Below are 15,241 nucleotides of genomic sequence, written 5' to 3'. Positions count from 1 at the left end.
AGAACAAACTCGACGCTCGGTTTTGTTTTTTTTCTTTCTTAAAGGAGCCGCGGCCGCTCCATACAAAAAAAACCCAAAACAAAAAAAAAGCATGGCTCTCCTGTATTTCAGTGTTTCTCAACCTGGCCTGTAGATACTTCGGCTCCAAGAATTCGCCAGCCAGCCTTGCACAATTTGGACGACTCAGATTGGTAGGTTGGGTATGCCGTGTCCACCCAGCTTTCTTATGTGTCCTACGTACATCATCAATATAGGATTCAGTGTATTGTGCAAACGCAAAGCGGGGCTAAGAGAGAGGTGAAGTCCACACCATCGGAAGGCTGCCACGTGTGAAAACAATGGCGTTGAAGTGTGAATCCTGGCCCTTTGGGGAGTCTGTCCATCTGCAAGTGGAGGATGGGTCGCTCTGCAAATTTTCTAGCTCTACGTTCTCTCCTCCCTTAACTTTCTCTTCCTGCTTCTCCCTCATTGGCCGAGAGCTCTGGAACGCAAGCCGCTGATTGGACGACAGGCAGCCTGGCTTTGATTTTTAAATCTTTAAAGGTCGCGTTCGCCTGCCTGCCTTCAGGTCCAAGGAATGCGCAGAGTTGCGATAAGCTTGACTGGTTTTAACCTTGGAAGGGAGGCAGGCGCTGCTTTGTGGTTTAGTGTGTTGTGTCAACCCAGCATATTTGTTACTACCTGATTCACTGTATTGTGCAAACATTAAAAAAATGGGTTAAAAGAGAGAGAGAGAGACAGCCAGCCTGGTATATAACAACGAGGGCCAGTCGCCGATAACACCCAGTGGCGTACTGACGAACGTCCCATCCCTAGGATGGTGGGGAATGGCAGAAGGTGCACAGACAGAGGGCCGTATCGTCACCGGGAGTGTCATCTCCGCTCTGTAAAGGCGGTGAGACGCTCCGACCCTCTGTTCTCCCCCGGAGGACCCGGGAGCAAAGGTGCGCACCCTCCCATGCTGAGGCTGGTCTACCTGAATGCAAGGTCCGCAGCCAACAAAGCTCACCTCATTCGTGACCTATTGGAGAGTGAGCATGCGGACCTGGCCTGCATCACGGAAACCTGGCTGGGCCCAGAGGGGGTGTTCCTCTGGTTGACCTCTGCCCGCCAGGTTTCCAGGTACTGCACCAGCCCCGGGCTCATGGGAGGGGCGGGGGAGTGGCAGTTATCATCAGGGAATCCCTTAGCCCGCGAGAGACCACCGTCCCTCAGATGGTCGGGTGTGAGTCTCTCCTACTGAGATTCGGCCCAGGGGCGCAGCTGGGTCTGCTGCTGGCGTACCTACCACCTAATCGTGCAGCGGCGGCCCTACCCGAGCTACTCGATGTCCTCTCAGAGTTGGTGGTTGAATTCCCAAGACTCATGGTCTTGGGCGACTTTAATCTACCGTCCCTGGGAGGATCGTCCGAACTGGCTCGGGAGTTCATGGCTTCCATGACGGCCATGGACCTGTTGCAAATAATTTCTGGGCCGACTCATGAGAGAGGCCACAACCCAGACTTGGTGTTCTTGTCTGGACGGTGGCGTGATGATGTCGGTGGGGGTGCCACAACTGTTACGCCCCTGTCATGGACCGATCACCACCTCCTGCGGCTAGACTTCCCCCTTGCCACCCCCCACCGTGGGTGCACGGTGCCAGTCAGATGGTACCGCCCTAGGCGCCTAATGGACCCTGATAAGTTCCAGGCAGCGCTTAGGGACTCGCATGCACCCCCTGCTCACAGCTCGGCGGAAGCCTTAGTGGAAGCCTGGGAAAAGGCAGCCACGGAGGCTCTGGACCAAGTTGTACCCTTGCGGCCTCTGACCCGGCGCAGATCCCAGCGAGCCCCATGGTTCACCGAGGAGCTCCGGGAGATGAAGCGTCGGAGACGGGGCCTAGAGAGCCGTTGGAGGTCCAGTCGATCCGAATCCGACCGATTGCGACTAAGAATCCTCACCAGGTCTTATCTCGCTGCGATAAGGGTGGCAAAATCCAACTACTTTTCCACCCTCATCGCGTCCGCAGATAATCGCCCAGCTGCCTTGTTCAGGGTGACTCGCTCCTTATTAAACCAAGAGGTGAGGGAGGAACCCTTGCAGGGTCGAGCCGAGGAATTTGGTCAATATCTGCTGGATAAAATCGCTCGGATTCGAACTGGTCTGGACTCCAACTGGGCTGAGATGGAAGAACAAGACATGGACAGTCTTGTCGACGTCATCTGGGAAGAATTTGATCCTGTAACTCCTAAGGAAGTGGACAGGATTATGAGAAGGTTAAGCTCCTCCACATGCTTACTGGACCCGTGCCCTTCCTGGCTGGCCTATGCAGCTCGAGAGGCGACACGAGGCTGGTTCCTAGCGGTCATCTCTGCTTCTCTGAGTGAGGGTCACTTCCCCACCGCCTTGAAGGAGGCGGTGGTGAGACCTCTCCTCAAGAAGCCCACCTTGGACCCATCCTCTTTGAATAACTTTCGTCCAGTCTCCAATCTTCGCTTCCTTGCGAAGGTTGTTGAGAGCGTGGTGGCGCACCAACTTCCTCAGATCCTGGATGAAGCGGTTTATCTAGACCCGTACCAATCGGGTTTCAGGCCGGGCTACAGCACGGAGACGGCATTGGTCGCTCTGATGAATGATCTCTGGAGAGCCCGGGACAGGGGCCATTCCTCTGTCCTAGTCTTATTAGACCTCTCGGCGGCTTTCGATACCATCGACCATGGTATCTTGCTGCGACGCCTCAGGGGACTGGGAGTGGGAGGCACGGTTCTGCGTTGGTTCTCCTCCTTTCTCCAGGGTCGCTCGCAGTCGGTGCTGACAGGGGGACAGAGGTCGACCCCGAGGCCTCTCGCTTGCGGAGTCCCTCAGGGGTCGGTCCTCTCGCCTCTCCTGTTCAACATCTACATGAAACCGCTGGGTGAGATCATTCGCAGTTTTGGAGTAGGGTACCATCAGTATGCTGATGACACCCAGCTTTTTATCTCAACTCCAAACAATATCAGTGATGCCCTAGACGTGATGTCCCGCTGCCTGAAAGCGGTCCGGGAATGGATGGGGAGAAACAGGCTTCAACTGAACCCGGACAAGACTGAATGGCTGTACGTACCGGGAAACCAGGAGATTCAGAACGTCCCACTGCTTAACATTGGGGACAAGTTACTTCCCCCTGTTGATAGGGCCCGCAACCTGGGTGTCCTCCTAGACTCGCAGCTCTCCCTGGAAGACCACATTGGAGCTGTGACCAAGGGGGCCTTCTCCCGGGTTCGACTAATTCGCCAACTACGGCCTTATCTGGACCTGGATTCCTTACGTACAGTCACCCATGCCCTTGTGACATCTCGCCTAGACTATTGTAACGCTCTCTACATGGGGCTGCCCTTGAGATCCACTCGGAAGCTTCAACTGGTGCAAAGTGCGGCGGCACGGACACTCTTGGGAGCCTCCCGATACTCCCATATCACACCTCTCCTCCGTGCGCTGCACTGGCTTCCGGCTGCCTTCCGTGTGAAGTTCAAGGTGCTAACGATGACTTACAAAGCCCTACATGGCATGGGTCCGGACTACCTTCGGGAGCACCTTCTGCCGATGTCAGCACCCCACCGTCCTGTGCGCTCCCACAGAGAGGGCCTCCTCAGGGTGCCACCGCTCAAGGAATGTCGGCTGGTGGCCCCCAGGGGGAGGGCATTCTCAGTGGGTGCGCCAGCCCTCTGGAACACCTTACCAACAGAAATCCGGATGGCCCCTGACCTCCGTACCTTCCGTCGCGACTTAAAAACTTTCCTGTTTCAGCAGGCTGGCCTGGCATGATAGCGTTAATTGGGGTCCCAGTTTGTGTTCATTAGTGTTTCTTATTATTTTTATTGTTCGATCTGTATACCTTCCTTCCTCTGTACACCGCCCCGAGTCCCTCGGGAGAAGGGCGGTTTATAAAAACTAATAAATAAATAAATAAATAAATAAATATATAGAGGTTAAGGGTTGTGCAAGGACTCCAGAGAGATCAAATCCATTCTCAGCTATGGAAGATCAGTGGGTGACTTTGGGCTTCCCACTCTTATCAGCCCAGTCTTATATCAGGGCGGGGGGGGGGTTGTGTGCAGAAAATAGGAGGAAGGAGTGATTAGCTGAGTTGCCTACAATATACAGGTAGTCCTTGAATGATGATCATGAGCCCAAAATTTCTGTTGTTAAGTGAGACATAAGAAAAAATAGGGAAGACATAGCAGTATTCCAGTATCTGAGGGGCTGCCACAAGCCAGAGGGGGTCAAGTTGTTCACCAGAGCACCAGAGGGAAGGATGAAAAACAATGGTTGGAAGCTGATCAAAGAGAGAAGCAACCTGGAATTAAGGACCATTAACGAAATGAACTGTTGTAAGTCGAGGTGGGGCAATATTTAGTAATAATTATAACCCTTAAGTAAAAGAAAGACTTAAGGGTAGATCTATTAAATAAGGCAACATCACACATAAATTGATCTATTAAATAAGACAACATCACATATAAATTGATCTATTAAATAAGACAACATCACACCTAACTAATTGTGGTAACACAACTATAGATTAAAACTCTGGGAAGAAGGCATTCATAGGAATAGTCAAATAGTAGTTATCAGTGTGTGTGTAATATATTTCAGTCCGTTAGTTTACATCCTACTTTTTTGTCCAGGACTTGAAGGTAGATTATTACTGTGCTTGGTTGAGTTATATCTCAGACAAAAATCCATACTACCAGTTGGTGGCAGCAAAGAGAGTTTTTTTTTATTTTTTATTGCCCTGTAGGGGGTCTTAGATCCAATTTTTGAAGGCTAATTTCTCCTTGGGATTTTGGCAGAATGCCGGCATAACGTACATAATTCATATAAAGCCAATAGAATTGATAATATTAAACAGATATTCCTCATACAAGTCAGTGCTCTCCTGGTTTCTTTGCCTAAATTTTGTCCCTAATAAAAATCTGCTTGGACCCGTGGGATTGATGTAATTCTTCTTTTATGTCCACTAGATGTCACCATTGGCTCACTCATAAAGCTATGAGAGTGATGCTTTATTAAGACTAGAATCTTTGCATAACAGGCAGTAGAAGAGTACATTTCCAAGACTAAGCTCCGATGGATACAGTAAATCTTGGAATAAAACTAAGAATAATATTGGTATTATTGAATGGAGCTGAGACCTTTACTTTTTATTTACTTCTAATTTAAAAAACTATGATACATGCTCTAATTAAAAAAAAACCCTGAAAATATACATGCTCGGCATCACAAGAAAAGATAGAAAGATGTGCACACAGATTAGAGAACAAACGAAAGTATACAATAGCATCAAGAGAGTAAAAGAGTTGAAATGGAAATGGGCTGGTCACATAGCAAGAAGAACTGAGGGCAGGTGGACCAAGGCAGTGATAGGATCCCACTTGATTAAAAGCATCCAAGAAAGAGACTTAAAACAAGATGGATTGACGACATCAGCAAGTATTGTGGGCCCAATTGGCAAAAGGAAGCTCAGGAACATATAGGTTGGAAACATGCAGAAGGGGCCTTCATCCTGCAGTGGACAGACAATGGCTAGGATGATGATGATTATGATGATGATGATGGAAAAATAACTATGGCTTCACATAAAAAAAATCAGCAATAGTGTCTAAATAATAAAATTAAATTAAGAGCACCCAATGCAGTGGCTTTGCAATGCCAATTGATTCAGACCAGTAAAAGTACACTATGAGATTTTGTTTTCGGTCTTTTGCCTACAATTTAATGACCAGGTCTCAACAACCAGCTAGATAACGCCACTGGATGAATGGCTGGTACGTCATTCCAGGAACACCAAAGGCCCACACCAGATCTTTCTTGTCCAGGTGACCTGAAACAGATGCATAGGTAAAGGCAATCAAAAGCTGCCTTATCAGTTAAATAGCATGTGAACAGAAAACAGCCAAAGAGCTCAGGAGTTTTCTAACTGACTTTTGATGAAAGATATGGTGCATAAAAAGTGTTGGCTAACACCGTTGAGCTAAGAACGGCTAAGGTCAAACACTTTAGGGGCTGAAGGCTGATCCAACCGGGTTATCCTGCCAGAGGCAAGAGCAAATGCCTGTTTTTCGCACTCTTGCCACGGCTTCTTACAGCTAACCAGAATATTCCTGCAGCTTAAAGTTGCAGCAAAGTTACCGGAGAAGGCAGTTGATCCCATTTGGAGAGTTCTAAGAGAGTCACTGAAGCAGTAGGCGTGAGCTTAAATAAATAAATAAATAAATAAATAAATAAATAAATAAATAAATAAATAAATAAATAAATAAATAAATAAATAAATAAATAAATAAATAAATAAATAAACAAACCTTTATTGTCAAAGTACAACATGTGTACATTGAGATTAGCTGAGCCTCCCCCCGTGCTCTCTCCCCCCAACACACAGTGACAACAAACCCTCCATCCCGCCACACTATGTGAACCAACTACACCACACACCGGCCTCCCAAGTCAATTCTGCATAAGTTCACAGAGATTATGTCCCATTTAAAAGCCTAACAGCCCACGGATAAAAGCTATTTTTCAGCCTGTTGGTACGGCTGGCTATATTCCTATATCTCCTACCGGATGATAGGAGAGTAAAGAGATACCGTCCAGGGTGTGAGTCATCCCTGAGAATCTTCCTCACTCTTCCAAGGCAACGAGCCCTGGCGAGGTCATCCAGTGGTGTCAGGGAACAGCTCACAATGTCTTGTGCTGTGCTCACTACCCTCTGTAATACTTTCCTGTCCGCGGCTGTCAGACCAGCATACCAAACCACAATACCATACGAGAGGACGCTCTCTATAGTAGACCGGTAAAAGAGGGTCATTAGCCGTTGTTCTACCCTGTTCTTCCGCAAGACCATAAGAAAGTGAAGCCTCTGTTGGGCCTTTCTAGCCACCTGAGTTGTGTTAACTTTCCAGGTCAGATCTTCACAGAGGTAGACTCCCAGAAATTTAAAGGAGGAAACTCTCTCTACACAGTCCTCTCTGATGTAAAGTGGGGCAGGTTCCTCCTTTTTTCTCTGGAAGTCTAACACCATCTCTTTCGTCTTGCCGATGTTTAGGTGCAAGTTGTTGTTACTACACCATATGGATAGTTTTTGTACCTCCGCCCTATATGCTGTCTCATCCCCACCTGTAATAAGATGGACTCCAGAAGATGGTAGAGGACAGGAAGGCCTGGAGGAACGTCCATGGGGGTCACGATGGGTCGGACACAACTTCACAACTAACAACAACAAGAGTTCTGTACAAGGTGATAAGACCACCCATCACCACATTCTGAAATCTGCTCTGTGCTTCTGGATTCTTCCATGGGTGATTCTACCTGCTTGTAGTTAGCAAACAGACTTTCAGGTAGTCCCGGATGTTACGGCCGCAACTGAGCCCCAAATTTCTGTTCTTAAGCGAGACTTCATCTGTTAAGTGAATTTTGCCCCATTTTATGACCTTTTTGCCTCACTTTTGTTAAGTGAATTGCTGCAGTTGATAAGTTCGTAGCCCGTCTGTTAAACGAATCTGCCTTTCCCCATTGATCACGTGACCTTGGGACACAGCAAGGGCCATAAGTATGAACCAGTTGCTAAGCATCTGGATTTTGATCACATGACCATGGGGATGCTGGAAAGATCGTTACTGTGAAAAACGGTCATAAGTCACTTTTTTTCACTGCTGTTGTAACTTGGAACCATCACTAAATAAATTGTTTTAAGACAAGGACTACCGCTATTTTTCTCCTCCCATCAAATAACTGATATTTTACTGGTGGTGTCACATGAAATTCAGGTAGCGATCTTAACTAGCTCCTTTAGGATTAAGAGCTAATTTATTTGTCAAACAAATTTATATGACCACTCAACTAACATGCAGGCTGCTTACAAAATTTAAAACCCACAATACAGAATCCGCTCACTGTGTTGGGTCACATAGTCTTTCAACCTATAAAATCCTGTTTAAATATTTGGAGGATTGAAACTAACCCATAGGCTCCATTACCCATGGGCTCCATAGCTGAGTGCAACGCTGACACACTCCCCTTTTTGTTCTCCCCGCCCCCCTGCAGAACAAAGATTTTGCAAGCACCAAAATTTAGCAATTTTCTTCATTTTTTAAAGTCGGTCTGTAGTCTTGGATTCTTCCAAACTGGCTGGAAAGAAAGACTTTCTTTTCTCCTGTCTAGTTACAGCTGAATAAAATTGCACCAGACCAACTGCTCCTTTTTTGGCAGTAGATAATCGGGGTTCATAACTGAACTGCTTTAGCCAGTTATTTTCCAATTCTTGGGTGAAACTTAAAACAATGTGTACATTAAGCTTTGTGGCTGATCATTAGCACTTCCAGCTTGTTGACATTCCTGCAACTTGATAGCAACATAATCCTTTGCTTTCTTCTTGCTTACCACACCTAGAATTGGGCATCAGATTTGACGCTTGAATGTTTGGCGAACTCTACGGCCAGTCCCACATTAATGCGCCAATGACACGTGATTTTTGACCTAGTGCTCAGAATGAGGATGAAGAGATATCTTGCCCCCCTCCTTCTTGATTCTCTTAAACTTGGGGAGAAGTCAGAGAGAAGAACCTATAAAATATCAAATCAAGAGCAGCAGCGTTTAATGGGGCAGATTGATAGCCCTTTGGTCATCTCCATGGAATTGAAAAACGATCTGGCTTCATCTTTTTTCTGAGGCTGTTTTGCTTTCCGTCTCTGGAAACAGTGGCATAGCGTGGGTTGTCAGCACCCGGGGCAATTTGCGCCCCCTAACCCGGTGACGTCATGGCACCGCCGAAAAGACGCGCCCCGCAGCGGCGTAGACTTTCCAAGAAGAGTCGCGCGCATGCGGGATGCTTCTGGGTCCCTCTCGAGGGCGGCTGGGCGGGGCTCCGACCTGCAAGAGCCGCTGCATTCAAGCTCGCACGTGAGCCCCGCTAAATAAAGCCACGCATGCGCACGAAGCTAGGCCAGCCGGCCGGCGGGTCCGTCTTCGCTCGGCCAAGCCTGCCGGGGCGCCTGCGGGGCGCTTGCGGTTGGCCTGAGCCTGGGCGGAGAGTTGGGCGCTTCTATTTATTTTATTCAGTTTATGTGGCCGCCCATCTCACCTGCCGGACTCGTTTCGCTTTGCAAGAAAGAGCAGCTCGAGAGCGGAGCCAAGCCGACTCTGTGCAGCCCTTGGGGCTCCCTGAGCAGCTCAGTGCGAGCGCGCCCCCCCAGATGTTGCGCCCGGTGCGGCCGGCCCCCCCTGCACCCCCCACGCTACGCCACTGTCTGGAAAAGAACTGTATCTAAAATAGGGACAATTCAAGGGAGGAAAGAAGTGAGTTTTGCATTATTGTTTCCTGTTAGGACATTCAGCTTTCCTAGATGAGTGCTGAGATTGATGTCCTGTGCCCCCATGTGCCATTCAAGGAAGTAAATACAGGTAGTCCTTGACTTATAATCACAACTGGGACCAAACTTTCCATTGCTAAGCAAGGCAGTTGTTAAGCAAGCCACACTTGATTTTATGACTTTTTTTTGTTACAGTTGGTAAGCAAATCAATGCAGGCATTAAACGAATCTGGCTTCCCCCATTGACTTTGCTTATTAGAGGCTGGCTAGGAAATTAACAAATGGCAATCACAGGTCCCCAGGACACTGCAAATGTGGTAAATACATACAAGCACCCACATATTGATCATGGAGCTGTTGCAACAGTCATAAGTGCAAGGACTGGTCCTAAATCACATTTTTCAGTGCCGTTGTAACTTTGTCTGGTCGATAAAGGAATGGTTATAAGTAGAGAATGATCTGTAATGCATACTGATCTTCAGGATGAAGCTTCATGAAGGGAAATTCACTCCAGAGCTTCTCCACCGGAGACAAATTCCTTGTGTGTCTAATCACACTTGGTCAATAAAGTATTCTGTTCTTTTTTATTCTATTCTAAATGGCATGTAAACGCTAGCCTGTTTCTCACTATTCCTTTTCTGGCTTTAAAGAATTGATTGCTTCTTCTTGGTTCACTCCTACATTTCCCATGGGTGCCTTATCCAAAGATGGAGTTATAATTTGGACTCGCTCCACCTCTTTCTTTTGAATTAACTTAGGCTTCTTTGAGAGACAGGAATTCTCTAAAAAGCAGGAAAGAATAGAATAGAATAGAATAGAATAGAATAGAATAGAATAGAATAGAATAGAATAGAATAGAATAGAATAGAATAGAATAGAATAGAATAGAAAGGGACCTTGGAGATCTTCTAGTCCAGCCCCCTGCTCAAGTAGGAGAACCTATACCATCTCAGACAGGTGATTGTCCAGCCTCTTCTTAAATAACTCCAGTGATGGAGCGCCCACAATTTCTGGAGGCAAAGCTGTTCCACTGGTTGATTGTCCTGACTGTCAGGAAGTTTCTCCTCAATTCCAGGTTGTTTTTCTCTTTGGTCAGTTTCCAACCATTGTTTCTTGTCCTTCCATCTGGTGCTTTGGTGAACCACTTGCCCCCCTCTGCCTTGTGGCAGCCCCTCAGATACTGGAACATTGCTATCATGTCTTCCCTATTTCTTGCAAGCAACAATATTCACAGGTCTGGCAGAAAGAGCAGTTGCCCTGATTTTCATTGCCAAAGGCCATCAGTCTGAAAATGTGATACAGTGATCCATTGGAAAACTCAGCTCTCTGTTGGAAAAGGCAACAATTGCGTGCCCTTAACTGATACCCCATTGTATTCCAAATCCTCCTTTCCATGCCTTATCTGTGACCTTGGCCTTGACTTGTCTGTTGATTAGAGCCTGCTTTTGTTCCCAGGAATGACAATATACGTACAATGGGAAGAAGACAAAACCTTGTTGTAAGTAGTACTGTACATTCAAAAATGCAAAGACTGCAAGACCTTTTAAACATCTCATATGAAGAGACTAGAGAAAGACTTTATAAAGCCCTGAAGTAAAATCGGAATTTGAACAATCAGGAAGAATAACAATGGTAATCTCCACATATTTGGAGTAACATGCTAGGAAAATAGATTTTGTTATGTGTCTCTGGAATTAAACTCAAAGCAAATCAGTGCAGAATTTTGCCAGGTTTTTTTGTGAGGCTGGATTCTTTCCTTCCAAAAGAGATTTTGTACGGGCCATCACTAAAGTCCTTTCCAACACATACTGGACATGCCTATTTCAGGATCTGAACACTTCTAGTGTTCAAGTTAACCAAAATAGCTGATTGTTTTTCTTTAAAGTACGTCCCGTTTTCTAAAGGTTAATCCCTTGTTTGAAGAGCTGGTTCAAAGGCAGATTTCTAGCTGTCCCACTTGGCTTTCCAAAAATGTTGCTTTGTGATTAAAACCTTAACTAAAAACCTGTAAACAAACAAACAAACAGGTAGCTAGCACATCTTTCAGCTTTATATTTGTTTGTTAAAATGTCTTCATTATTCCAAGAACATCCAAGCTTCGTAGGTATTCGTAGAAAACATAATCAAGTAGAGTCTGAAAATGCTCTTGGAAAGAAAAAAAAAGAGAGAAACGGAAGAGGTAATATAGAATAGAAGCATAAGAAGAAAAGTAGAAGACGAAAGGGATAAAAAAAAGCCCTTTGGTAGAGGGTGGGTTTCATTACTCAAACATTTGAGTTTTTGAGGGGCCATTAATTCCATTGACGACAGCCTGAGAACTGGAATCAGTCAGGTTTCTTCTTTTTTTTAAAGAATTCTATTAATAAGCTCTCCATCAATTGAGTTTTCATAGCAATAGGACGTTCACAAAGCACTCACACATAGCATGCACTCGGATTATGTGGGCGTGTGCTTATTTATTTATTTTGGCCCAGGGACATTAGCTGAGAACTTCCTGAGGAATTTATTTGTGTAGATATGTCAGTAAGCCTCACAGATGTGTGTCTTGTGGTGGTTTTCCGTGTTTTTAAATTGGATGTTAGCCTCTCAGGATTAATTTAATTTAATTTAATTTAATAATATTAATATATAATATTTATATATTAATTTAATAATATTTATATAATATTTATATACTTAGATTACTTCTAAGCTGGGCAGCTAGCTACATGAATTGAAAGAAAATCAATGAACACCTCCACGGTCTACCTGGTATGTGTGTGTATGTTATATAAGTAAATGAACACATCAGCTTTTCTCAAACATATCCATTCCAGATGTGTTAACTTAAAACTTTTATTGTCCCCAGGCAGCGTGGCCATCAATTTAGAAGTTTGGTATCGCTGGCTGAGAAATAATTATGTTTTCTGAGAGGTCTCTTTAATAATGGAGATATTCTACTTAAATATCTACTCTGGCTTTCTGATTCCAAGCCTTGGTTTAAAGAGAGATGGTCTCTGGTGGGGGGGGGAGGGCTGGGAAACCCCCTCGAGCCACCTGGGGGTGGCTCTGACTTTAGACAGTCAGGGGGATCTTTCTCTGAAGCTGGAGGTTTTTAAGAAAAGATTGGACAACCATTTGTCTGAAATGGTATAGGATTTCCTGCTTCGAAAGGGGGTTGGGCTAGAAGACCTCTAAGGTCCCTTCCAACTCTGTTATTCTGTTAGAGGCCATCATCTTCTAGGTCAGGCCTGGAGACTAAAACATGCGAAGAACGGCTGCAGGACTTGGGTTTGGCTAGTCTGGAGAAAAGAAGAAATAGGGGAGACATGATAGCAGTGTGGCTAAGCAAGACAGTTGCTATGTGAGCTTTGCCCCATCTCACGTCCTTTCTTGCCACTGTTGCTAAGTGAATCATGTGATCATGATGCAAACCTGGCTTCCCCCACTAACTTGGTTTGTCAGAAGCCATCTGGGGAGGTTAAAATGGAGGTCACATATCCCCAGGACAGTGAAACTGTCACAAGTACATGCCAGTTGCCGAGCATCCAAATTTTTATCACATGACCGGGGGGGGAGGTGGGGAATGCCGCAACAATCGTGTGACAGACAGTCCTAAGTCACCGTTTTTCAAATGGTCACTAAATGAATCATCGTAAGTTGAGGACAGCCTGTAATCCTGTGGTTTCTTCCCATCCGTTGCCCAAGCTCAGCCGTTTTGATTTTCATCTGTTTCCAGCAGTGCTACTTCTTCTGTTCTTAGCTGGTGACCCCAAAAAGAAGCAGCAGGGGGGCTTTTTGGCAGTGAGTCCCAGGTCTCACAACCCAGCGGGGGGAAAGGTGAGAGCTTTGGAGAAGTCATTGGACCAGGAAGGCAGGTGCCTAAGTTGGAGATCTGCCCATAATGTTTGATTTTAAAAAGTGATAAGTGGTGGAGTGACAGAAGGGGGAAGGCGGACTCTAGCAAAGGTGAGGGAGGTTTAATGGGAAAGACACAGCCCAGTTGGGGAACAGAAAAGGGAAAAGCCTCCTTGCCTGCTTTCTCTTGGGGGGGGGGAGAAACTTCAGTCTTGTTCATTAACTGCCTCATTTATTCGAGCCTTCATCTCTTTAAGATGTGAAGCTAGGAAATGGAGGCAAAAAAGTTTTTAGGCTGGCCTGCTGTGATGTTAAAGGCTATTCCCCTCCCATTTATACCACCATGAGCTTCCTTGATAAGTAGATTTAATCATTCAAGAAGACATCTTCAAGAAATAAGGGAGTATCCACCAAAAAAAGGTGCACTTATGATCTTACTTAGTCATAAAACCTTTGAATCACAGCCAGAGCCTATTATCAGGGACATAAGGGGTGAGGCGCTACCCCATGTTCAAGTCAGAGCAAGCATCAAGCCTTCACGTCCAGCATTAATCTTTCAAGCGGTAAGATAATATTAATCACCAGCTTGGGCTGGGTCTGGCTTGGTGTTCGAGGAATTCCCAGAGGGAAGCATAATACCTGTTGCTTCCTGGTAGGAGCTTTGCTGAACTTCATCCCGTGAAGAAATCCCTATTCTGAAGCAGCCTTGAAGCCCTAGAACTTCTGCATGCATCACCCAAGCAACTTTGATTTTTATCAGGTCTTTCTCTGCAGAGCTTCAGTTTCCGTTGGTTGCCTCCCCTACCTGCTTTCTGAGGGTCTGGGAAGCTTCCAGGTCAAAGCCTTCCATATCAGGACTGGGAACAGGAGACTGGTATCTCCATTGGTTCCTCTCTATTTCCCTTGGCTTATCTGTATTGTCAACTTCATCAGGGTCATCCTGTACTGGGAAGAGGATAGATCCAGCTGGGAAGAATTTACAAGCCCCTGTGGCTGCATCTATATTCTGAGCTGGGCTCAGACTACATCAATAGCACTAGTCCTTACACTTATACACCTCTTCATAGTGCTTTACAGCCCTCTCTAAGGGGTTGTCAGCCTATTGCCCCCAACAATCTGGCTCCTCCTTTACTGCGGAAGGATGGAAGGCTTAGTCAGCCTCAAGCAGGTCAGAATCGAACTGCTGGCAGTCAGCAGAGTTAGTCTGCAATACTGCATTCTAATCATTGTGCGCCACGGCTCTCGGTACCTCATTATGGCTTAATGTGATATGGAAACCCACTCTTGTTTTGTTTTTAACCAGAAGATAGATATTCCCCAATTAGGGCCAGGTTCAAAATTGTGGCATAAAGGAGAGGATGGAGCTAAAACTAGTCAATTCTTGACTGACTACCCTCCCTACAAAAAACAAATATTGGTCCCAACTGGGTTGACCTTCATTTCTATACCCAGGTCTACGTCTGAAATCCTCCATCTCAGAAATAGAATAGAAACCATGTAGTTTTTGATATTGTTCAATGGTAAGAAGTCAGAGATGGGCTGGCTTTTCAGCCTATTTTCCAGTCAAGAAAAGTCAAAAGCAGCCAAGTCTAAATCTAGCTTGAACTCAAGAACCAGGAGCTGGATATAGTCACCGCCCTGAAGTTGTCCGTATGCATTTAGCACCAAAGCTGCAGGCTGATCAGGAGCATGAATGATCTGCTCACAACTTTTTCTTTACTAGGTTGAGCTGAATTGCATTTCTTATTCTGTTTGCATTTGTTGTGTACAGATAAAGCAGATGCCAAAGTTACAAAAACCTAATTTGGAGATAGGTCACCAAAGACCGCAATCCCTAGGATGAACTCACAGGGGCTGCGTGAAGATTTGATTAGCATATTCAGTACGAAGGCACTTGGACTGAGTCTCTGAATCAAATTGACTTTCTGAATTTGCATCAAGCCTCAGAGTCAAATTCAATTCAATGACCTTTTGCGCCTACAAAGAAAAACGTCTGTTCAGAATCATACCAACGTGAAAATACAATTTGAAAAACTGAATTGGATTGATTCGGGGATTTGAACTGACAATTCGAATCAGGT

Source organism: Vipera berus (assembly GCF_964194415.1).
Source record: "Vipera berus genome assembly, chromosome: 12".
NCBI lineage: Eukaryota > Metazoa > Chordata > Lepidosauria > Squamata > Viperidae > Vipera > Vipera berus.
This window is presented reverse-complemented; position numbering follows the sequence as displayed.